Consider the following 26,350-nt stretch of genomic DNA (forward strand, 5'->3'; position numbering starts at 1 on the left):
TTTTATTATAATGTGGGTTGATTTGGCTAGTGGAGACTTCCAGTGGCTATCGTGGCGGTGGGAACTAGCCGACTGCCAGTCCTGGGCCGGCCATGGACGCGAGATGACTCTGGCAGATCGGAAGCTGGAGTTTGCGGGCGCCAAGCCAAGCGCGGAGGCTTCCTCCAGCCGCGGGAGCCAGTCGGCCCTTCCCTCGGTCTGTCCCGCAGCGGTCACTCGGCCGCTTGCGCGCATGCGCCGACCCCGCGGCGTCCTCCCCGGCTCCGTCCCTCCTTCATCCGGGTCCTGGACGAGCGGGCGCCGTGCGCGTGTCCCGCTGCCGAGCTGCTAATAAAGTTGCGCTGAGGAGAAGCGCAGCGACGGCGCCGGGAGAGCGCGCGCCGCCGGCTCGTGAGTGAATGTGGGGCCCCGGGACGGGCGGGCCAGTGAGTGGGACCGTGGGCTGCAGGCTTTGCCCGGACGCGGTTCTGCCCTAGCGGCCGGACTCGGGCCGAGGCGGGGGCGGGCGGAGCGGAAATCACCCGGGCCTGCGGGGCGGGAGGTAGGCCGAGACCCGGCCTGCCGGGGTCCAGGCGGGCGGCGATGGTGCGGCCCGTCCGGCTGCGGAGGCCTTGCCTGCCCCGGGGGCGTCCCGAGGCGGGGCCAACGCTGGCCCTCGTCCGGGCTCCGCCGTTACCACCCGGACTGTGGCGGGAAGCGTTCAGGACGCCCTCGCGGGGATCCCCGGCCCCACTTCTGTCCGGGGGAGCGGTTTGCCCTCCCTTATGCGAGCGCCACCCTCAACACACACCCCTGGTGGGACTGCCGAGCTCGGCCGAGCAGCTTGGTCGGCTACATTGCAAAACCGTCCAGTGGCTTGATGAATCCGTGCCGCCGCCGTCGCTTTGTGTTTCAAAGATAAGGATCCACTCTTATCGGTGGGAATTACACCCCGGGCAGTTGTGACCTGCTGCTGCACTCAGCTGGTAGTTAGACCCGGTTTCTGCCACTTGCCATGCCAGTTTCCATCATTGCAAAGATTTCTTCTACTTTGTGTAAACTTTTGCTGCAAGGATAACGACAAGCAGTATCTGTTTGCCTTCATCATATTCAACCCCTGCTGGGGTCTTTCACTCTAGTGTCAGGGCTCAGATTCATATTCGGTCTGCCCCCTCCCCATGCTCTCCCTCTTTCCTCTCTTCCCCTTTCAGCTGCTGTTATTACGTGGAGTTTGGAGCCTAAGCTTTGAAAACTCCCATGTGGCGCCTGTCTTAAGTCGGAGCATGCTCAGTAGCCAAAACAGATTTTGGTTGCAAAAAAGAACTGGGGCGAGGATAGTCGGGTATTTGGACGTTCGCCCACTTCCTAACAAAATGTTCCAATTCTGGTTTGGATGGCATTGGAGAGTGGAGCTGTAGGCCAGCCCAGAGGTGAGGAATGCCTGAACACCCTGGGCCAGATCTCTATCTTGATTGTAGAGACATTGTTTCCTGACCAGCTGGAGGTCTAGAGAGAGACAGGGGGAAAAGCATTCCTGGCTGCCCGTGCATTTGTATGGGTGTGGTGCTAAGTGTATCTTGTTTACCTTATCTTTCTGTGGAAAAAGTTTTGAAGTTTGGTCGGGTTTGTCACATCATGCCGGTTGCCTAGTACCCCCCCAGAGTGTTCTTATTTAGCAAAAAGACTGGATAGGTGGGAGGTTGTGGCTTGGCCTCACAGAAATTGAGAGGAAGGGATACTGAAGTTGCTGTTTTCAAATTCTTTCGAAAATTCTGTTTCTAAACTTGGGTAGTTAAATTTCCTTAAATTAGAGCACCCATATTGCCCGCAGTGAATTAGTTTTTAAACTTTAATTTGAAAGCTAAAGGGTTGAAAACCTTAGTCTGAATAAATTAGTAACTTGCCAAGCAGTTTAAAATTGTTCCTAGGTGCCAGTGTTGTGGAAGACAAAAGCTAGAGACAATGTGAACATTATGGATCTGAATACTTTTATGAGTGTGTTCCAAATAAGGAGTTTTTTGTTTTTTTTTTTTTAATAGTTCTAAGGGCTTCCCAGGTGGCTCAGATGGTAAAGAATCTGCCTGCAATGTGGGAGACCCGGGTTCGATCTCTGGGTCAGGAAGATCTCCTGGAGAAGGGAATGGCTACACACTCCAGTATTCTTGCCTGGAGAATTCCATGGACAGAGGAGCCTGGTGGGCTATACAGTCCATGGGTTTGCAAAGAGTTGGACATGACTGTATGTTCAACTAACGCATGTACACATATAGATCTAAACCAATTATTTTATATTCTTCCTCTTATTGGTACTTTGGTAACTTTTACCCCCCTCTAAGATGAATCCAAGATTACAGAAATACAGAACAGTTAAGAAACAAGTTTAAAGTGTAACTTTCATGAGAGTTGTGTTGATTATGTTTAGATTTTTTTAATTTAACTTTTGCATGATTGTCTCTGTAGCAGCCTCCTTTCTTCCCTCTCTCTACCTTGCTGCTCCCTCAGTGTGCCTTTCCTTTCACATAGCTGCTTTTATCACATAAACTGTACCTATTTATTTTTGTTAATAAAATCCATCTGTCATTTATGCCTCCATTTTTCAGATCATAGTTGAAATAGACTATAAAAGTTAGATGAACCTTCCCAGCTGACTTTCTTCTTAGATTTTAAATGCATCCAATGATATAGTTAAGAGAACAGTGAACTGGAAAGGAAAAGAGTAAAATATTTTTGTAGGTTCTGTGCAGATTTGGTGGAATTATCTACTTGTCTGGTTCACAGGGTTAGGCGCCACAAAAATGGGTAGATTGGTACGTGCTACATTTCTTTCCCCTCTGGCAAAGTCAGTTTTAATTTCAGTGAGAGACAGTGGCAGAATGTTGTTACTAATGAGGTTTGAATCAGATTGTTTACTGGTTATATAACATGTTGCTGGGAGTATTATTAAAAGTTGCCTTCTGTATCAAGGTAGAGGCAAGTAAATTCTGCTTACCCTCTTCACTGGGTTTTAATTCTTGGCTGAGCCTGAAGCACATTAGACTATAACCATCATTATACCTGGGTAGCCTGCCTGTTTCCTGTTTTCATCATGAACCCAAACATTATGATTTGCAGTGATGATCTTTTTTGTGCCTTGCGTTAAACGAGGCAGTATGTTTTCTCTTACTTCTGAAAAGAGATTTGTAACTTGGTCAAATCAAAGCTACCAGCTTCTTGTCTTTTGAAGACTAGGTAGTAAAATATAAAACTTCTAAAAATTTCTTGGTAACTTGAAATACTATTTATAAAAATCTATTTAATACATATTGTTTTAGTGTTTTTATGTAAATTTTAATGTTACCAGTAGTATGTAGAGTCTGAATAAGAAAGCCCTTTTTGTTTATGACTTATCAGTGTTTATTATTACCAGATGTATATGTTGACTTAGCTGACTTGAGAACTCTTTAGGATATAGCTGCCTTTATTCCCCTGATTATCAGTTTTTCCTGTTCTCGTTATTTCTAGAGTGACTGTATTCCTAGTCTGTTCGTGTGCTTCATACCAGCCCAAAGAAGAAACTGAATAGTTTATTTCTTCAAATGTTACAGCTCCCTTAGATCCTATGGGTTTGCTGGTATACTAATAAAGTCAAAGACAATGGAGAAGATTTCCTTTTATAAGGGACAGTCTTATAAAAGCCTGAAGGATGATTCTTATTTCTACCAGTCTGGATATTTTGGAGAAAAGATTATTTGGGAGTAGGACCCAAGAAGACTGCACAGAGGTAGAATGTTTTCCCCACCAAAGATGATGATGAACGTCCTCACAAAGCCTGCCCATGTCTTTTTACACTTTGATTTTCTGCTTCCAAAATTAATAGAACAGTAGTAATTGAAACTCTCAGTGCTGGCTTATCCAATACATTGCCATTACCTAGAACTCTGAATCTTAGAGGTACATTTACTACTTGGAAGGTTAAGATATAAAATTCTTTTTTAAAAATTGTTAAAAGCTAGATTGTTGTTGCTGCTGCTAGGTCGCTTCAGTCGTGTCCGACTCTGTGCGACCCCATAGACAGCAGCCCACCAGGTTCCCCCGTCCCTGGGATTCTCCAGGCAAGAACACTGGAGTGGGTTGCCATTTCCTTCTCCAAGATTGTTGTTAGGACCAACTAGTTTTTCAGTCTCATATTCTAACATCTTTCAGTGTTTGACAGCTTAGAAAAGATGGGGTAATTACACAGTTACTATTTTTTCGTAAATAATCAGCTAGGTCTTCACTCTGCAGTTTTGATACTTTTTTGCCCTGGGCACCTAGGTGGGGAGATATTTGGCCTTTTTCTATTAGAGAAGTGGTATCAGTGACTTTTCTTTCTGCTTTTATTGTATTCCTAACTTGGTTGTGACAATATTTTAGAAGAAAGTTTGCTTTATTAGGTGGTTCCATGTGTGCGATACTGTAATTGTAATTCGTTTTTGGAAGTCAGTTGTTAAAGTGCCTTTTGTAAGTAGGATTTGCTTTTGATTTCTTTGGTATACCAGTCTCTGCTTATAATGTGTATATATATAAATTACAGAATGGTATACTCTGGAAATTTGAAAATGGCCTAATCTGTTGTGAGGTTTAACTGGATTTTTCCTTTTTGATGTCCATATATATTGTTTTGTTATTATTGAAAATAATATTAATAGTAAGAAAAAGACTGGTATCACCTTCCTACTTTTCTTTGAACATAGCAGCTGGAGTCCTGTAAACAGTCTTAAACTTTTTAAATTTAACTGTGGTCTCAGAATATGGCTGGTACTTTTTCAAGGCAAGCTTTGTTTTGGTCACTTCTGTTTTCATAATATGTTAGGATCTGCCTGGCATCCTATCTGGTAGACTATAACTTGAGATCTAGTTATTCTGGTTTGTGTGTTTCTAGGAAAAGAGGGGCTCTGCAGAACTTTTTCAAAGCTAGTCTTTCATTTTCTTTACCTTCTTCACATCTTTCTGCCCACTCAAGTGAGTAGATGAGCTTATCTGGAAAGTGTCTTCATAAAGATTTGAAATATATGTTGTGTACACAAGTTAGCACTTTGTACTCCAGAGAGACATTTTGTAACATACTGATTGGGTATCTGCTCTTGGTGATTTTATAATTTAAAGGAAAAGCGCTGTAAAGATTGACCAGCTCTGTGTCTACTCCTGTGCCTACAAGCCTATGCAGGTATTCTCAGACACATCTGGTAGCAATGTCAGAAATCTTGCAGGCTCTGTGGGGGTGAGTGATACATCTAGATCAGGCTCTGCTTAATTAGAGGACTTAGAGAAGCAGGTGAGGTTTAAAGAGTGATTAAAAACTGGGAAACAAAAGTCTGGATGTGGGAGATAAAAAAAGACTTGTATGGGCACCGAGAGAGCCTGGGTGAGAGTTCTATGCTGTGAGAAGGGTCAGCTGGCAGCTGCTCAGCTCCTGAGTGGCTTTGAAATCACTGTGAGAACTTTGGATGTCTTTGGAAATTTGGGAACCATAATTGGGAAAAGTGATGATTTAAGTGTTTCTCTAGGAAAATGATTTTGGTGCTCATGTGACTGTATTTCCTCTTCTTTCTAGATGATCTAGTAAAGAATAGGTTTTCTGAATCTAGGAGATCTGTGGGGCCAGCTTGTTCTTGGTTTCTTTCTCTTATCTGCTTGCAGTCATGGATGTGGCTTAAACATTTTATAGTGATTATATACCTAGATCTAGGATTGGTTTGATAGTTGTGGTGACGGATGTCTACTTTTGCTAATACTTGGTGACTAAAGATGTTAGAACCACAGGGGTAAGACACTTGTAAAGCTATACCCCCACCAACCACAAAAAAGTTACCTCTGAATGTGTATAAGCAAGTGACTTTCTCCCATTGTGGATGATCCTAAGGGCCTTGGTTCTCAATCCTACTGCAGAACCTGGGAGGTAGGGCCCTGATGTCAATGAATCTGAATTTTGTGGAATGGTTATGAAGGATTTGTTTCTTTAAAACCCCCATCTGTAATTCTTCTGTATCGGTTTGGTTGAAGTGATGGTGGCTTTGACCCATATGCACATTTGCAAGGGTTAATGTGGTCAGGAGATTTCCTTTTGGCTAACGGTGTTGGGTGAAATTTTTGAATTGGTTTGTTTGCCTTTTATTTTGGATTGAAGCAATCAGAGAGATGTTGGACCAGAAGGTGAAGGAGCTGTTTTTTTAAATTTTCCTTTGAATCTGGGGCTGAGCAGTGTGTGTCTAAAAGTCTGTCTATCTCAGGGAGACTATTGAGGGGGGTTTGTGTGTATGTGTTTATGGCAGGTCAGGAGGTTCTACTCAGGTAACTTGAAGTAAGAACAAGACTTGGTTTCTTGACATTAATAACAATTCATTTGAATGGAAACCTGGTTAAGTTTAACAACATTTTCTTCATACATTCATTTTATGTAAAATCATCCTTTAGCTTCCCTATCAGCCTCCCCTAAATCAATCCCATTCTGGTAGCCCAGGTTGACACCTTGGAGTCATTTTTGACTCCTCCATTCTCACATTCCCCTTATCTCTTCCACCAGGAAACCTTTTGTCTCCCAAACATGTGAAACTGTCTGCTTCTCACCACCATGCTGCAGTCATCCTGGTCTGAGCCAGCATCATCTCTTACTTAAATTGCTGCAGCACTGAACTGATCTCGGTCTCCCTGCTTTCTACCCTTGCTGCCTCCATCCCCACCCCCTCCCCATTCTGAACATGTGGCCCGGAGTGATTGTTTAATAACATAAGTCTGAAAATGTCATATCTTCACTCAGAGCTCTTAAATGGGTCTACATTTCACTTATAGTAAAGGCCAAAAGCACTTATATTACTGCATGGCTCTCTTACCTGTTTGATTCCATTCCTGTTTTCCCTTTCTTATGTGCTTATTGTCAGGGTTTGTGGTCTTGTGGTTACTTGAACGTGCCAGACATGCTCCCACTTTGGGATTTGCACATTGCCTGTTGCCTTCGCTTGTACTAGTTTTCCCTGCCTGGCTCACTCTTTGGTGCCTTCTCAGTGAGGCTCAGCCCAGCCACCCTGTTTAAAATTACACCTCTTTCATAGCACTCCTGATCCACCTTCCACTGTTTTATTTTTCTCCATAGCAGTTTTCACCTTACAGCTATCCTGTATCATTCATTTATTGTACTTTATCTGTCTCCCTCCACTGGAATGCAGGCTTTATGAAGACAAGGATTTTGGTCCACTTTTATTCACTTCTATATTCTCAGCGCCTATACTGTTCAGTTCAGTCACTCAGTCGTGTCCGACTCTTTGTGACCCCATGAACTGCAGCACGCCAGGCTTCCCTGTCCCATTACCAACTCCCGGAGCTTACTGAAACTCATGTCCATTGAGTCAGTGATGCCATCCAATCATTTCATCCTCTGTTGCCCCCTTCTCCTCCCACCATCAGTCTTTCGAAACATCAGGGTCTTTTCCAGTGAGTTAGTTCTTCGCATCAGATGGCCAGAGTATTGAAGCTTCAGCATCAGTCCTTCCAATGAATATTCAGGACTGTTTTCCTTTAGGATGGACTGGTTGGATCTCCTTGCAGTCCAAGGGACTCTCAAGAGCCTACTCCAACACCACAGTTCAAAAGCATCAATTCTTTGGTGTTCAACTTTCTTTATTGTCCAACTCTCACATCCATACATGACTACTGGAAAAACTATAGCTTTGACTAGACGGACTTTTCTTGGCAAAGTAATGCCTCTGCTTTTTAATATGCTGTCTAGGTTGGTCATAGCTTTCCTTCCAGGGAGCAAGTGTCTTCTAATTTCACTGCTGCAGTCACCATCTGCAGTGATTTTGGAGCCCAAGAAAATAAACTCACTGTTTCCATGGTTTCCCCATCTATTTGCATGAAGTGATGGGACCAGATGCCATGATCTTAGTTTTATGAATGTTGGGTTTTAAGCCAACTTGTTCACTCTCCTCTTTCACTTTCATCAAGAGGCTTTTTTGTTCCTCTTCAATTTCTGTCATAAGGGTGGTGTCATCCACATATATGAGGTTGTCTATGTTTCTCCCAGCAATCTTGATTTCAGCTTGTGCTTCATCCAGCCTGGCATTTCATATGATGTACGCTGTGTATAAGTTAAATAAGCAGGGTGACAGTATACAGTCTTGATATACTCCTTTCCCGATTTGGAACCAGTCTGTTGTTCCATGTCCAGTTGTAACTGTTGCTTCTTGACCTGCATACAGATTTCTCAGGAGGCAGGGCAGGTGGTCTGGTATTCCCATCTCTTGAAGAATTTTCCACAATTTGTTGTCATCCACACAGTCAAAGGCTTTGGTGTAGTCAATAAAGCAGAAATAGATGTTTTTCTGGAACGCTCTTGCTTTTTCAGTGATCCAGCAGATGTTGGCAATTTGGTCTGTGGTTCCTCTGCCTTTTTAAAATCCAGCTTGAACATCTGAAAGTTCACAGTTCACATACTGCTGAAGCCTGGCTTGGAGTATTTTGAGCATTACTTGGCTAGCACGTGAGATGAGTGCCTTGGAAACAAACAGAGATCATTCTGTCGTTTTTTGAGATTGCATCCAAGTACTGCATTTCTGACTCTTTTGTTGACCATGATGGCTACTCCATTTCTTCTAAGGGATTCCTGCTCACAGTAGTAGATATAATCATCATCTGAGTTAAATTCACCCATTCCAGTCCATTTTAGTTCTCTGATTCCTAGAATGTCGATGTTCACTCTTGCCATCTCCTGTTTGACCACTTCCAATTTGCCTTGATTCATGGACTTAACATTCCAGGTTCCTATGCAGTATTGCTCTTTACAGCATCAGACCTTGCTTCTATCACCAGTCACATCCACAGCTGGGTATTGTTTTTGCTTTGGCTTCATCCCTTCATTCTTTCTGGAATTACTTCTCCACTGATGTGATCAGTATAAACTGTGGAAAATTCTGAAAGAGATGGGAATACCAGACCACCTGACTTGTCTCTTGAGAAACCTGTATGCAAGTCAGGAAGCAACAGTTAGAACTGGACACGGAACAACAGACTGGTTCCAAATAGGAAAAGGAGTACGTCAAGGCTGTATATTGTCACCCTGCTTATTTAACTTATATGCAGAGTACATCATGAGAAACACTGGACTGGAAGAAACACAAGTTGGAATCAAGATTGCCGGGAGAAATATCAATAACCTCAGATATGCAAATGACACCACCCTTATGACAGAAAGTGAAGAGGAACTAAAAGGCCTCTTGATGAAAGTGAAAGAGGAGAGTGAAAAAGTTGGCTTAAAGCTCAACATTCAGAAAACGAAGATCATGGCATCTGGTCCCGTCACTTCATGTCAAATAGATGGGGAAACAGTGGAAACAGTGTCAGGCTTTATTTTTGGGGGCTCCAAAATCACTGCAGATGGTGATTGCAGCCATGAAATTAAAAAACTCTTACTCCTTGGAAGGAAAGTTATGACCAACCTAGATAGCATATTCAAAAGTAGAGACATTACTTTGCCAACAAAGGTCCTTCTAGTCAAGGCTATGGTTTTTCCAGTGGTCATGTATGATTGTGAAAGTTGGACTGTGAAGAAAGCTGAGTGCTGAAGAATTGATGCTTTTGAAGTGTGGTGTTGGAGAAGACTCTTGAGAGTCCTTTGGACTGCAAGGAGATCCAACCAGTCCATCCTAAGGGAGATCAGTCCTGGGTGTTCATTGGAAGGACTGATGCTGAATCTGAAACTCGAGTACTTTGGCCACCTCATGCGAAGAGTTGACTCATTGGAGGAGACTCTGATGCTGGGAGGGATTGGGGGCAGGAGGAGAAGGGGACGACAGAGGATGAGATGGCTGGATGGCATCACTGACTCGATGGACATGAGTTTGGGTAAACTCTGGGAGTTGGTGATAGACAGGGAGGCCTAGTGTGCTGCGATTCATGGGGTCACAAAGAGTCGGACACAACTGAGTGACTGAACTGAACTGAACTGAGATGAGTGCAACTGTGCGGTAGTTTGAACATCTTTGGCATTGCCTTTCTTTGGGATTAGAATGAAAACTGACCTTTTCTGGTTCTGTGGCCACTGCTGAGTTTTCCAAATTTGCTGGCATGTTGAGTGCTGCACTCTGGCATGTTGAGTGCAGCACTCTCACAGCATCATTTTTTAGGATTTGAAATACCTCAACTGGAATTCCATCACTTCCACTAGCTTTGTTCATAGTAATGCTTCCTAAGACCCACTTGACTTCACACTCGAAAATGTCTGGCTCTAGGTGAGATAAACACCATCGTGGTTATCTGGGTCATGAAGATCTTTTTTGTGTAGTTCTTCTGTGTATTCTTGCCACTTCTTAATATCTTCTGCTTCTGTTAGGTCTATACCATTTCTATCCTTTATTGTGCCCATCTTTGCATGAAATGTTCCTAAAATGCACCTCAGTAGTTTTAGATGAATAGCTTGAATGAATTTAACAAGTTCTCTAAATATGCTTAGTACTGTTTTTTAAAGATTACATTCTAGAGAGAGAGTCGAAAATACAAGAAAACCAACAAATACTTACAATTTGGTAGTACAGTGAAGGAAATGAACATAGTTTTAGATTAGAGATTGGGGAAAACCTACTTTATATAGAGTTAATGGGTTGATCAGGGAAGGTGTCGGGGATGATAGCTAAAGCTGAAACCTTGGAGAGCTAGACATTAGTGGTTGGAGCTTGAAGAAAGTGGTCCAGACAATAGCATTTGTAAAATATGTAAAGTAGAGAAAATATTCTAGTACAGGAAGATAAATGCTTTTCAAAAAATGAATTCTTACTATTATTTATTGGAACCCGAAAGTATTTGGCCCTATCTTTGATTTTTCTTAAATTTCAGCCTCTAAATTTGTATAACTTTAAAATTACTGGAGAGAATTCTTTTGAAATAAAAATGACTCTTATAAATCCTCTTTAGTAAGAATTTTAATATGGTTGAGGTACATCTGCACTTCCATTTTAAAGTTGGTTTTCCCTGGTAACTATACAAGAAATTCATGTTTATTTTAAGATATGCAAAATTGCATGAAACAGAAAGTGAAAAGCACCCTGAATCCCTCCCCATCCCCTGGCTAATTCCTTTCAAAAGGTTTGTATTCACAGTCTCTTTCATTCGTTAGACTTAAATACTTATTGAGCACATGTATCATTCGGTTTACAGTGATGAGCCAAAACAGATATGGCTCCTCTCATTTACATTCTTGCCAAGTTGGACTGGTAAATGTAAAAACAAAGATATGTTAAGTGCTGCAAAATAGAGATACGCGACACAGTAAGTGTGTATAATAGGGGAGTTTCACCTCGGTAAGGCAGTCTGGGAAGGCTTCTCTGAAGAAGGGATGCTTGAGCTAAAATAAAAGTATGATGTGTGTGTGTGTGTGTGTGTGTTTTGTAATGTGATAGATTCTTTTGTAGTACATGATAGTCTCTTAATTTTATTGCTGAGGTACTACTGTATTCTTTGGATTTCCAAGGTACTGCTCTGTATTGTTTTTGTCTGGTTGATAGTTGCAGTTTTTCAGGAGAATTTCAGGGAACCTGACATACACAAGGATTTCTAAAGCTCATAATTCCTTTTCTTTCTAGCTGTCTGAAATGACAATACCCATCAACGAAAGAATCAACTATTAGGTTGGTGCAAACGTCATTGCGGTTTCAGACCGTGAATTTTAAATCATTATAACTAGGCTCAAACACACCTTTATTAGTCAAAATAGTAACCATTATAATCAGTGCATTTTTGCCAGTGAGAAATAAGTTTATTCCTGTGGTGTAAAAATTCATGACTCAAGATTCGACAAACTCTTGGAAAGCATTTTCTGCGTCCTGCTGGTTGTGGAAGCGTTTTCCCTGCAGAAAGTTGTTGAGATGCTTGAAGAAGTGGTAGTTGGTTGGCAAGAGGTCAGGTTAATATGGCAGATGAGGCAAAATTTCGTTGCCCTTTTCTTTCAACTTTTGAAACAATGGTTATGCGACATTAGTTGGGTGTTGTTGTTGACCAGTGCTGGCTGCAGGTGTTGCAGTTTTTGGTGCATCTCATTGATTTACTTCTCAGATATAATGGTTTCAGTGAGATTCAGAAAGCTGTAGTGGATCAGATGGGCAGCAAACCACCGAACAGTGATCATGACCTTTTTCGGTGCAACTTTGGCTTTGGGAAGTGCTTTGGAGTTCCTTCTCAGTCTAGCCACTGAGCTGGCCATCGCCAGTTGTATAAAATCCACTTTTTATCACATGTCACAATCCAATCGAGAAATGGTTCATTGTTGTTGCATAAAATAAGAGATGACACTTCAAAGCATTGATTTTTCTTTTTAAATTTTCATTCAGTGCACGAGGCACCTACTTATCAAACCTTTCCAGTTTACTTCAAATGCTGAACTGCCATAGAATGATTGACATTGAGTTCTTTGGCAACTTCTTGTGTAGCTGTAAGAGGATCAGGCTTTTCACGTGGCACTAGTGGTTAAGAACCTGCCTGCCAATGCAAGAGACATAAGAGATGTGGGTTCAGTCCCTGGGTTGGGAAGATCCCCTGGAGGTGGGCATGGCAACCCCCTCTAGTGTTCTCGCCTGGAGAATCCCATGGACAGAGGAGCCTGGCAGACTAGAGTCTATAGGGTTGCAAAGAGTCGGACATGACGGAAGAGACTGAGAATGCACACAGCAGCTTCAGTGATGCTCTCAGTTGGTCATTATCAACTTCTGGTGCCTGGCCACTGTGCTCCTCATCATCAAGGCTCTTGTCTCCTTTGCACAACTTCTGCAACCACCACTGCACTATGCATTCGTTAGCAGTTCCTGGGCCAAATGCAATGTTGAAGTTGCAAGTTGTCGCCACTGCTTTATGACTCATTTTGAACTCAAATAAGAAGATGGCTCAAATTTGTTTTTTGTCTACCATCATTTCCTTCAGTTCAGTTACTCGGTTGTGTCCTACTCGGTTGTGTCCGATTCTTTGTGAACCCCATGGTCTGCAACATGCCAGGCTTCCCTGTCTATCACCAACTCCTAGAGCCTACTCAAACTCATGTCCATCCAGTCAGTGATGTCATCCAACCATCTAATCTAATGTCATCCCTTTATCCTCCTGCCTTCAATCTTTCCCAGCATCAGGGTCTTTTCCAGTAAGTCAGTTCTTCGCATCAGGTGATGAAAGTATTGGAGTTTCAGCTTCAGCATCTAGTCCTTCCCATGAATACTCAGGACTGATTTCCTTTAGGATTGACTGGTTGGATATCCTTGCAGTCCAAGGGACTCTCAAGAGTCTTCTCTAACACCACAGTTCAAAAGCATCAATTCTTTGGTGTTCAGCTTTCTTTATTGTCCAACTCTCACATCCATACATGACTACTGGAAAAACCATAGCTTTGACTAGATGGACCTCTGTTGGCAAAGTAATGTCTCTGCTTTTTAATATGCTGTCTAGGTTGGTCATAGCTTTTCTTCTAAGGAACAAGTGTCTTTTAATTTCATGGCTGCAGTCACCATCTGCAGTGATTTTGGAGCCCCCAAAAATAAAGTCTCTCACTGTTTCCATGGTTTCCCCATCTATTTGCCATGAAGTGATGGGACCAGATGCCACAATCTTAGTTTTAGGAATGTTGAGTTTTAAGCCAATTTTTTCACTCCTCTTTCACTTTCATCAAGAGGCTCTTTAGTTCTTCTTTACTTTCTCCCATAAGGGTGGTGTCATCTGCGTATCTGAGGTTATTGATATTTCTCCTGGCAATCTTGATTCCAACTTGTGCTTCATCCCGCTAGCATTCGCATGATATACTCTGCATATAAGTTAAATAAGCAGGGTGGCAATATACAGCCTTGACATACTCCTTTCCATTGTCTAAAATAAATATAAAATACAAGCAAGTAATAAGTCATTAGCAAAAAAACATTAAAATGATGGATAACATAACCACATTTATTTAAGAATGTATTCCAATATCAAATGGCAAAGTTCAGCAATGCAAAACCACAATTACTTTTGCACCAACTTAATAGTCAGGTCTTTGTAAACCAGAGGTAAACTGTAAAAAGCCAAAGTAATAGCAGATAATGCGTTCACAGTTAAGTCCCTCCAGTTGTAAGCAGTAGTACACGTTCCTATCTACTCAGTTACTGGCCTTTGTGCCTGCTGTATATATTCTTTACTCTATTTTAATACTGCATCTCTGTTGACTTATCGTATGAAAATCCAGAGTAAAGCTAAGTGATATGGGACTTCCTTGATGGTCCAGTGGTTGAGTCTGCCTTGCAATGCAAGGGACACAGATTTGATCCCTGTTCCGGGAGGATCCCATATGCAGCAGGGCAGCTGAGCCTGTGTGCCACAGCTACTGAGCCCATGCACCACAAGTGCTGAAGCCTGCGTGTCCTTGAGCCTGTGCTCCACAACAAGAGAAGCCATTGCACTGGGGATCCTGCATGCTGCAAATAGAGAATGGTCCATGCTCACTGCAACTAGAGAAAGCTTGCACAGTAACGAGAGACCCAACATAGCCAAAACCAAATAAATACATTAAAAAAACAGACCACCAAGTGATGTGCTGAACAGCACATGAAGCTCTTCATAGAATCTTCTCTTTTTTCTGGTTACTCTTTATGCTCTTTGAGATTACAGATCGTGTCTTTTAAGACTTAGTTCCTAGTACAGAGTATTCCTGGCTTATTGCTGCTGCTAAGTTGCTTCAGTCGTGTCTGACTCTGTGCGACCCCATAGACGGCAGCCCACCAGGCTTCCCTGTCCCTGGGATTCTCCAGGCAAGAACACTGGAGTGGGTTGCCATTTCCTTCTCCAATGCGTGAAAGTGAAAAGTGAAAGTGAAGTCGCTCAGTCGTGTCCGACTCTTAGCGACCCCATGGACTGCAGCCCACCAGGCTCCTCCATCCATGGAATTTTCCAGGCAAGAGTACTGGAGTGGGGTGCCATCGCCTTCTCTGCCCTGGCTTATTAGGTACCCAATAAATTTGTCTGAATCAACTTCAAATCTTACTCCTCTTTGTATCATCCTCCAAATTTATATATTTATTCCTTCTCTCTTGAGCTCTAATTACACATCTGCTTGGACCAGTACTTGCCTCCTTATACTCCTCCGCCATCACCTTTTTACCTTGTCTTGGCTATAACTAGAATCCCCTTTTGGGGTGAGTGGTGTCTAATTCTTTCAGCTTTTAAACCTTTACCTTTCTTAGATTGCCCTGTTTCTCTTCTTCAGTTCAGTTCAGTTCAGTTCAGTCGCTCAGTCGTGTTTGACTCTTTGCGACCCCATGAATCGCAGCACGCCAGGCCTCCCTGTCCATCTCCAACTCCCGGAGTTCATTGAGACTCACGTCCATCGAGTCAGTGATGCCATCCAGCCATCTCATCCTCTGTCGTCCCCTTCTCCTGCTGCCTCCAGTCCCTTCCAGAATCAGAGTCTTTTCCAGTGAGTCAACTTTTCGCATGAGGTGGCCAAAGTACTGGAGTTTCAGCTTCAGCATCATTCCCTCCAAAGAAATCCCAGGGCTGATCTCCTTCAGAATGGTTAGCAAATCCTGTGGATTGTTTGTCACGTCCCTCACGTCTCTTCCACCATTACTGCCTGGTCTGTGTACCACTATCCTAGTGTGTCTTCCTCTCATAGTTGGATTACTAACATGTTTTCAGTTTACGCTCTCTGCCTCTCCTGGTGAAGCCTTTACTTGTCTATGTGCTTTTGCCATTTTTGTCTTCCTGAAATGCCTCTTTGAACGTACCTTTCTGCTTAGATAGAACTGTACCCTGCACACAGGATTACTTCTAGGAGCCTGATCCCTTTGCTTTTATATTCAGTCTTCCCTTGTTTGGCTTTCATTCTGTGGTGATGTCTTTCCCTTTAGCTTCACAGTCTAGCTGATTGTCTCCTCCCAGTCTCTTCTGCCTCATTTGGTTTAATGATACATGGGTTTTCCTTATTCCTGTCCTTTATTACCAACTGGGCTATGAGTTATAGATGGTCATGTTCCTTTTGGAATATGTTCCTAAAATATGTTCCTAAAATTTGTGCTGATATAATGAACTGTTATCCATACCTCATCTTTAAAACTTTCTTTTTTCACTTAGGTGCTGTGTGTGTGTGTGTGTGTGTGTGTGTGTGTGTGTGTGTGTTTAGGTGGGGGAAACGGAGCCTGTCAGAGAAAGGTTACCACTTTTTTCTTTCACTTGCCATTTGCAGCACAGTTAATTCCTTCTTTAGGTGGGGGAAACAGGGAGCCTGTCAGAGATAGGTTACTCTCATAGCTCAGTTGGTAAAGAATCCGCCTGCAATGCAGGAGACCCCAGTTGATTTCTGGGTTGGATTCCTGGGTTGGGATGATCCGCTGGAGAAGGAATAGGCTACCCACTCCAGTATTCTTGGGCTTTCCTTCTGGCTCAGCTGGTAAAGAATCCGCCTGCAATGCGGGAGACCTGGGTTCAATCCCTGGGTTGGGAAGATCCCTTGGAGAAGGGGAAGGGCTACCCACTCCAATATTCTAGCCTGGAGAATTCCATGGAGTCACAAGAGTCAGACATAACTGAGTGACTTTCACTTCACTAATTCCTTCTTAAACAATCTTATTCATGACTGTGTAATCTTTCCATCTTTTCCTCCCCAGTTTCCACTTAGACTGTCATAATTCCGCTTCCTTTCTGTTCCTTTTAAGTTTCCCCTAGATAGAAATTTGAAAGTGTTTGATCACTAGATTCCATTGTAGTCACTCAAACTGCAGTATTGATGAGATTTGATCCCTGGATTGAGAAGATCCCCTGGAGGAGGGCATGGCAACCCACTCCAGTATTTGTGCCTGGAGAATCCCATGGACAGAGGAACCTGGCAGGCTATGGTCCATAAGGTCAGAGAGAGTTGGACATGACTGAAGTGACTTAGCACACATGCAAGATTTACCTTACACAGATTATCCTATGTATTTCCTAATGGAATGTTAGATTTGGGGGGATTCTGTGGGTTTTAAGGTAGAACTAGAAGTTCCCTGAAAGATATCTTAGGCATTATTCAACTTTTTGTTGGAGCAGTTTGTTTTATTAACTTCTTTGTTAGTCTACCTTCTATTATTGTAAGAAGACTTGGCTTTTCAGGAGAAGGCTCAGTTTGATATTTAACATTCAAAAAGGCTGGGTTAGTGTGACTTCAGAAGAGCATAAAAGAGAAAACGGAATTTTTCTTCTATCCCTGCTTATGCTATTGAAATGTGACTTTAACATTTTTAATAATAACTGTTTTGAAAGAGCTTCTCGTGGAGGTTTTTTGCAAAAGAAAATAATTCCATGATTTAACTTCCATGATTTTGGTTTTCATAGGAACTAATTAAATCACATTTAAGGAGTGATAATAGATATGTTATTCCCAATGGTGTACCTTAGGGTAGCTTTAATGTGTTAGGTGGCCCAGCATGACAGGCACACAGAATTTGCTCAGAAGCCAGTTTTCATGTGCGGCATTGTCTTACATATCTGGGCTATCGAATACATTTTCTCTTCTCCTTCGAAGAAAACTCGGAGGTGAGCAATCCCTGGTGCACATGAATATACCAAAGATACAAAATATGGACTCCATGCTGAGTAGGTCCTTTGGGAGTTAGAAGAAATGCTTATTTTCCTTAGATAGTTTATGCATCATTAGGCAGTAGCCAAGCTTCCCCAGAATCCACTGAGGAATGTGAGAGAAGCTGTGAGGATTGGCGAAAGGGGAGGCAGGAAAGGAGAATGAGCACAAGAGAGAAAGAGAGTAGATGCTGGTGGGAAGTGATGGGGGAAAGAAAAGGCTGCCTTATTTCTTGTAAGATGTGCATTATTTTCACCTCTTAACATCTCTGAAGTTGGGATGTGTCTATTAACTGTTGGCGTCTGAATATTGCTTTTCACTAGGTGGCAGTTTTGATGTTATTGTCATTGCACGTGCATGAAGTCTGCTTTTGCTGTTTTATTGCTGTCATTTCTCTCATTTACACCCTCTGGGAAGATCAAGCAAGGACCAGTAGCAAAACTTGCAGGATGGGTGTCAGTGGTTTGAACTATAATCCAGGAGTAATATTGGAACATTCTTCAAACCTGCAGTATTGATGGCAGAAAAATGATATTATGAAGAAAAAACTAAGTGATGAGAAAACATGGTGTGACAGTTTAATTTACAACTTTCTTTTCCTTCAAGGTTCATAAAATAATGGTAGATTGACTTTGTATATTTGATGAAGTAGCCCAGCTGTGTATTTAAAAATCCTGATCCTGATGTAAAAAAATTTCATGATTATTACAACAGTAATGACTACAGTTTCCCTTTGCTGAATATGTACTGTGCCAGGCACTGAGTTAAGTGTTTATCTCATTTAATTCTCAGGACTGATATTCATTATACAAAATAGAAATAAATGGAGGTTTAGGTGTGTTAGATCCAGAATTTGAACCCTAGTTCATTAGACCTCAGATCTAGTGTTTTTGTGTGTTACAATACATATATTAATATTAATGTTCCTGTGTAGGTTAGCCTTATTGTATATTTCTAGCCAGTTTTCTTGTTCTACCACCTATGTTCCAGCAAACTGAGCTGTAATATTTCCCTGTCCTGGTAGATAAAGTCTCTGATTTTATGTCTTTCCAGGAATAGCATTTATGCCTAAGATACAGCTACTTCATGCCTTTTGTCTTCCTCCATTCCCTTCCCCAACGGCCATCCCCTGAATTTCTTTAACATCCTGTTCACCCTGAGGGTATCTGTCGTTCTCCATGGTGTATTGCAGAGAGGGATGGGCACTTTTAGTTGATTATTAACTTGTAATTCTTTACAGTTAAGGTCTGGGCCTGATTTATCTTTTAGCCACTTAGCATCTAGTTTAGTGGCTTGCCCTTTTTAGGTATGCTTAGTAAACATGTGTTGGATAAGTAAGAGTATAAATCTGAGGTTAAGTGTAGCATGTTATTTGTGCCTTAGTTGACCCAGAAAGCATTGTAGAAAGGGAGCATAGAGGACCAGGTTTAACTACCCCACAATTTGTAACCTCTAAAGACTTAAGTTACTGAATGTAACCTTTTTGAAATTTTCTCTATTACTTTGATAAGTTTAACAATAGTATTAAAGAGTTTTGTGGATGACTGTGAACACAATCAGCTGATTGAATTGAGGATGGGTGTTCTCATTGTTTCTAAATTCATTTTATTTAGTGAAAGGTGAAGGGAGTGTGAAAAATGGAACTAACTTTTTAATGAGAGAGATAAAATTAAACCTTTTGGGTACTAGAAAACCTAATCATACTCTAATTTTCAAAGGTATTGCAAGTTCACTTGGGGCTCATGTTGCATATGCTAGCATATGCAAATCAAAAATTGTTATTTTAGTTTATTTTTATATACATAATGAAAAAATTATTTCATAACGGAGGACTTTTGTGAGGATAGAGAATAAATCTATTGCTGTATCGCAAGCACTCTGATACTTTCATTTCAGTTTATGAGCCAATATGTTACTTTTAAATACATATTTTACAGAAAAGATGACAAGAGAAAATTGCTGTTACATGGATATCATAAACAGTTTCACCCACAGTATAACAATTTTCACTTAGAAATATAAATGCTAAGTATTAAGAAAGTGAATATGTGAAATAGAGTTGGGCATATTCTTAGAGTGTTAAATGGAGAGTGCAGAATACCAAGCAGTGCTGTGTTAAACCTCAGTCATGGCCAGAAGTTGGGGAGACTATATATATGCAGAGAAAAAAAATTTAAGGAAGTAAGTATACCAAATGTTAATGCAGTGATGTGGGTAAGTATATTTTATAATTAGAACATTTGTATCTAGAAAAAAATGTTTTAAAAGTAGTACATTATTCCATCATTTCTTAGATAATTATGTTCTTGTGATAAATGTGGCAAAAATGTCCTAATGATAATTTAAAAGGCTTTGGATTAAGTCTGCTATAATAAATGTAAATTTTATACAATAGTAGAAACACTTAGACAGTCCTTTCATACCTCAAGAGTGACTGAGCTCAACAGAGAGAAGAGTGAGTTAAAGTAGATTAAGAAGCTAAAGAAGCATGGGAATTTGCTGTGTGACTCAGGGAACTCAAACAGATGCTCTGTGACAATCTAGAAGGGTGGGATGGGGAGGGAGATGGGAGGGAGATTCCGGAGAGAGGGGACATGGGTGTACCTATGGCTGAGTCTTGTTGATGTTTGACAGAAAACTACAAAATTCTGTAAAGCAATTATCCTTCAATTAAAAAATGAAGTGGCAAAAAAGAAAAGTTGAAAGAAAATTACCAGGCCCTACACTAATGTATTTGCACGTGTGTATTAAAATGCAGTTACGTGAAAGCAAAAAAAAAAAGTTGATGAGCTATATTAAGTGGTATAAAAAAGTCAGTTTGAAAATGAACACATTGGATTATCCTTGGTTGAAATTGTGTGGTCTTATTTTTTGATAACATGTAATGATTTGAATGTTTTGGAGAAGTCTAGGAGATATGGAAGGTATTAATAGTAGATCCTGAAGGGGAGAGCATTTCTTTGCAGGAGGCTTAGTGGGCAGTGTGTGCAGTCCTTAGGAACATAGGTTTCTGGAGCTGGGCTGCTAGGGTTCAGTTCCTGACTTTGTTTCTTCCTATCTTTGTAAATAAACATTAATTTATATAAGTTACATCTAATTTCCTTTTACCTATTCTCTTATCTGTTAAATGAAAATTATGGAATTTACCTTGTATGACTGTTTTGAGGTTTGAATGATTTTCAATTTATAGGTGCTCGATGGTGGTTGGCATAGTGAAGTTTCAATAAATGTTAGTGGTATTATTCTTCTTATCAGAGGAATATTATTATCTGCTTTAGCAGTTGCTTTTGTAGAAAGGAAACTATTCACATTCTTAAAATAGCTGTATTCTTTCAAGAAAGTTATATGTCTAAAAGTCTACCTCTGTGGGTAACTTTTTAAGATCACGCATGCACTTTTGTCTTTTCATCAGTAGCAGCACAGCCCACAGTCTACACTTCCTATAGAGGGTTTTTAGCATGACACAGTAACAGAGGTTCATAATAATAACTAAGTCATTAAGAAAAGCTTCTGCTATATTTAGGTCTTCATGAGCCAGTGATATTTGGTTCAGGAATGCACTCATTCAAAATGAAATCACTTTAAATGCAAACCAGTATTTTATAGTGGATTGTGAATAAAAGGTCTTACTGGGACTTTATCTTAAAAAAACTAAAAATTTGGAAAATCATTAGGTTATAATTGTAAACATGCATTAATCTTATAATAAAGACTGAATTGAATGTAGACCTAATTTTTCTTATAAAATAATTTAGTTGCATAATATGACATCCTACATGCTTGACATTTGTGATACTAATATTAAGAGCATTTTTATTGTGAAAATACTCATGAAAATATGTATCAATTTCCCCAGGGACTTCTGTTAATCTTTTGATAGTGAAGTTATTGTTTCTGAACAGAGAATAGATTTCCTTACTGATCACTATAAAAGTGGTGGACTTCGCAGGCTCACTGTTCATCATCAGTGCAAACCACTGGAGTACGAATAAAGTTGCTATGGACATGTACTTGCCTTTAGGTTGACATAGCACTTGTTTCAGTTGGATACCTACCTAGGAATGGAATTGCTGGATCATAGGGATCCATGTTTAGCATTAGTAGATGTTGTCAGTCTCCCAAAGTGGTTGGGCTAATTTATGTTTCTGTTGGGCTAACAGAATATGTAAGAGTTGTTTTGATTATCATGAACATCTGCTTTTTTTTTTTTTTTAATTCTAGCCATTCTGGTGGATGTAGAGTGATACTTCACTGTTTTTTTTTTTAATTTTTTAAAAAATTTCTTTGGTAACTAATGCTGTTGAACCCATTTTATCATCTAATGGCAGTTTTGATACCTTTTGTGAAAGTTCCTGATCAGGCCTTTTATTTACTAGTGAATTTTTATGATCAGTTTTGCTCCTTTTTTAACTTTGTAAGTTGAAACTTATAAAACAAATACTTGGATTACTTGTGGCACACACCAGCTATACAGTTTGGAAAGTTACAAAACATTTTTAAAAAGAATTCTGGTAAACATTTAAAGTTTTTAATCATTCCACATTTAAAGAGGTGAGTGCAAAGTTTGTCCTTTCCCCTTTCCCAGTAGTAGAAATTCATGTGTGAATAGCATATTTCAGTTTATGAAACATTTATTACATGTGTGTTTAATTGTGTTTTTAGTACTTTAGGCACACATTATTTTATTACTTCAATATTTTAATGACTTAGGAACCATCATCCCTATTTTATAGAAAAATCAATGGAGTTAGAGTGATACCTCATCATGGTCATATATCTAGTAAAGGATAGAATCTGATTCTCTTCTATTTTCATTATGATACTTTAAAAAATTAAAATAGTGCATTTTTGTGTTATAAAATATTTATACACATAGAAAAATAGAGAAAATAACATACTGATGATTTGTCAGATTTTCTTCTAATGTAGTTTTAAAAGAAACACAGCTAAAGCTTTTCCATTCTTTCTTCTACATTCTTTCCTTCTTTCCCTGAAAAGTAATCAGTATTCAGTATGCATGTCATTTTCATGCATACTTTTATTCTCTCTGTGCATGTCTGTAAAGAACTATTTTTTTTGTTTTAAATTTTATGCTGTTGCTCTTATAAAGGTATTTTATGTTTTTATGAATTGCTATTCTAAAACTCTCTACTCATTCATTTAATAAACAAGCACTGTCCTTAGGTTCAAGGTTATATGATGATGGATAAGAAAGACAAGGCTACCTGTCTACTAACATTTTTGTGAGGAAGACTTGTAGTTAATAAGTAAAATCAATATCATTGTTTTGAATGCCATGAGAGAAAATTGAGCAGGATCAAGGGATAGAGAATGATGTGGGAATTGGATGTATGCTATTTTAGATAAAATAGCAAGGGACCTCCTTTTCAGGAAGTGACAACTGAGCAGCTAAATTAATTGAGAGAGAAAGCCATGTTAAAAATCTGGGAGAGGAGATTTCCATAGGAGGGAACATCAAGTGCAAAGGCCTTGAGGTAGAAATGACTTTGGAGTATTTGAGAAATGAAAAGCCTTCAGGTGTGGTTAAGTACAAAGTTAGCTAAGAGAAGGCTAAGAAATGAGATAGGAGGAGAAGCCAAAGGCTCAATTGTGTAGGTCCCATAAAGCAATGTTAAAGAATTTGGATATTGAGTGTAATGGGAAACAGCTGGATGATTTTTGAGCCGAAAAAGGACGTGGTTTGATATACTGTTTTTAGCTTTTTTTTTTTTTTTGGCTGTGCCTTTGCAGCATGTGGGATCTTAGTTCCTTGACCAGGGATCGAATTAATACTACTACGTTGGAAGCCCGGAGTCTTAAGCACTAGATTGCCAGGGAAGTATGGTTTGATACACTTTTAAGATTACTGTTTAAGATTCCAGATTACTGGAATTCTGTGTATTAGAAAACAGGATGATAGTTCTGTAGAGATACGGAAAGAGCTTGATGATAACATTGTGTATACATTTTTCTGTGCGTTTTTTCAATATACTACTATTTGTGTAAAAAAGGTTATGATTATTTATATATCTGTATTTGTGTAAAATTTCTCTGGAAAGACATAAAAGACAAAAGAGGGATTCCCTGTGAGAAGGGGAACTGAAGATGGGAGAAAAATAAGAAGGAAGCTGACCACTCTATACTTAACATGACAGGAAAATACTTAAAAATTGTTACAGAAATCGTACACGTCTTCAGTATTCAGTCAGCCAAATTTTCACAAAGTGACTCTCGCATAAAATCACTCAGAGGGAAATGAAGAGCTTTGCCAGGATGGCAGAAACCCTCAAGTTTCCTTCTGGTCAGTGCCCACAGCCTTCCTTTTAAAGGGTAGCCGCCATCCTGAGTTCTCATAGCATGAATTGGTTTCACCTGTTTGTTTTTTGGTTTTGTACTGGCACTCTTAACTCCATTCTGTTCTATAGTAGATAACAGGTTATCAACTAGTTGTGTTTTAGCATTATGCCTCTGTTAACATATTATTGACCCCAGGGCTTTTTATAGAAACTAATACCTGTAGCCAGCGATTTGTTATGTAAGTGAATATTGAAACACTCTGGTCAATAATGTTCGGGTAACAAAAGGAGTATTACTATGTCTCTGGTCTATACGTTGTTAAAAGGTTAAAACAATACAGAAGCATATGGAACAAATCATGCAGGACCCCCTTTCTATTGCTTATCTCCCATTCCATGCTTCTTCCTAGAGGTAACTGCAGTCGGTTATTTAGTGTGTAGCCTTTTAGTCCTTGTTCTGGGTTTATATACACAAATAACTTTTCCCCCTTTTTTCTTGTTAGTAAATAATATGGTTAGTATTTAATAGTAGAGATGCTAGATTAGTAGTTAACATTTATTAAGCATGCTGTAGTGGTTAACTAAGTATCAGGTTTTCAAGCTCCTCTGCTTTTGTCTCCCTCTTCTTTAACATATCATTGCTTCGTACATGCTGTCTCTCATATACATGCACTACTCTAGATTGCCAGGAGAAATATCAGTAACCTCAGATATGCAGATAACACCATCCTTATGGCATAAAGTGAAGAGGGACTAAAGAGCCTCTTGATGAAGGTGAAAGAGGAGAGTGAAAAAGCTGGCTTAAAACTCAGTATTCAAAAAACTAAGATCATGGTATCTGGTCCCATCAGTTCAGTTCAATTCAGTCACTCAGTTGTGTCCAATTCTTTGCGACCCCATGGACTGTAGCATGCCAGACTTCCCTGTTCGTCACCAACTCCCAGAGCTTGCTCAAACTCATATCCATCGAGTTGGTGAGGCCATCCAACCGTCTCATCCTGTCATCCCCTCCTGTCATCCCTTTCTGATCCCATCACATCATGGCAAATAGATGGGGGAACAGTGGAAACAGTGACAGACTATTTTCCTGGGCTCCCAAATCACTGTGGATGGTGGCTGCAGCCATGAAATTAAAAGACGCTTGCTCCTTGGAAGAAAAGCAATGACCAACCTAGACAGCGTATTAAAAAGCAGAGACATTTCTTTGCCTACAAAGGTCCGTATAGTCAAAGCTATGGTTTTTCCAGTAGTCATGTATGGATGTGAGAGTTGGACCATAAAGAATGCTGAGCCCCGAAGAACTGATGCTTGGTGTTGGAGAAGACTCTTGCGAGTCCCTTGGACTGCAGGGAGATCAAATCAGTCAATCCAAAGGAAACCAACCTTGAATATTCATTGGAAGAACTGATGCTGAAGCTGATCCTGCAATACTTTGGCCATTTGATGCGAAGAGCCGACTCATTGGAAAAGACCCTGATGCTGGGAAAGATGGAAGGCAGGAGGAGAAGGGGATGGCAGAGGATGAGATGGTTGGATGGCATCACCCACTTAATGGGCATGAGTTTGAGCAAACTCCAGAAGATGGTAAAGGACAGGGAAGCCTTGTGTGCTGCAATCCATGAGATCACAAAGAGTCGGATATGACTGAGTGACTGAACAACACTCTGTCTAGCCTGTGTTATATTCTAGTATTATGGAATTAAGGTCTTAGTCAGCTGGGCCTGTCTGCTCTTTATCCTGGGAAATGCCCTATTCATACCTGCCCATGTATTTTTTTATGTTCCCCTTTCCTTTGAAATTTCCCTTCTCATCTCAGACAACCAAATCATGCCTGTACTTTCTGACCCAGATGGCTTTTATCCTGTATCCTTAATGCTGCTACAACTGAAGACTTTTTATACAGTTTAACTCATAACACTGTACACTCTGTGACCTGTTCCTAAAGCGTGCTTTTGTTTTCTTGTTATATTTCCCTGGTTTAGTGTAGGCAGTTTTGTTTTCCCGGTGAAAATTATCCTATGAAGTGTTGGGAAAGACATACTGCCTAGGCTTGGGCATATCCATTCCTACGTAAGGAGTATACCTTCACTTCCCTGCACCCTTCCTCATATGGTTCCAGCACGCAGTCTGTAGAGCCACTGCCGAGCATGTCTCTCACTTCCCAGTGACAGCAAATTACTTGGTGGAATTTGAATTTAGTGAAATGAGGTGTGCGTTTTTCTCTGCACTCTGTGTGGTCTGGCCTTGCAAGTAGGGAGGAGTCAACATAATTGAAGATTGTGCAGTTCCTAGTGACAGGTGCCAAGAGGTTATGATACACATTTCTTGGGTGTGGTGTACAGTGAATAAATGCTTGCAGCTCTTGGCCCTTTTTTGATCAGTGAAGCACTTTTTAATTAATATTTTTATTTCTAGAGGAAGAACTGTAGTTTTCCATAGCTCTTCAACCCTTTTCTCCTAAAGAGGAGTCAGTGCTCCTTTTTCTCTCCTTTTCTGGATCAGCACCTAGAAC

General features: G+C 40.5%; 1 protein-coding gene across 1 annotated transcript in view; it reads left to right on the forward strand.

Moving 5' to 3' along the window:
- The first annotated feature begins 276 nt into the window (after nt 1-276).
- Nucleotides 277-26,350, forward strand: part of SMAD5 (SMAD family member 5) — a 62,298-nt gene continuing 36,224 nt past the window's right edge. The window contains exon 1 of the mRNA NM_001077107.4: nt 277-390. The gene's annotated coding sequence lies outside the window, so the exon portion shown is untranslated. The remainder of the gene's footprint in view (nt 391-26,350) is intronic.

This window comes from Bos taurus, chromosome 7, assembly GCF_002263795.3.
Source record: "Bos taurus isolate L1 Dominette 01449 registration number 42190680 breed Hereford chromosome 7, ARS-UCD2.0, whole genome shotgun sequence".
NCBI lineage: Eukaryota > Metazoa > Chordata > Mammalia > Artiodactyla > Bovidae > Bos > Bos taurus.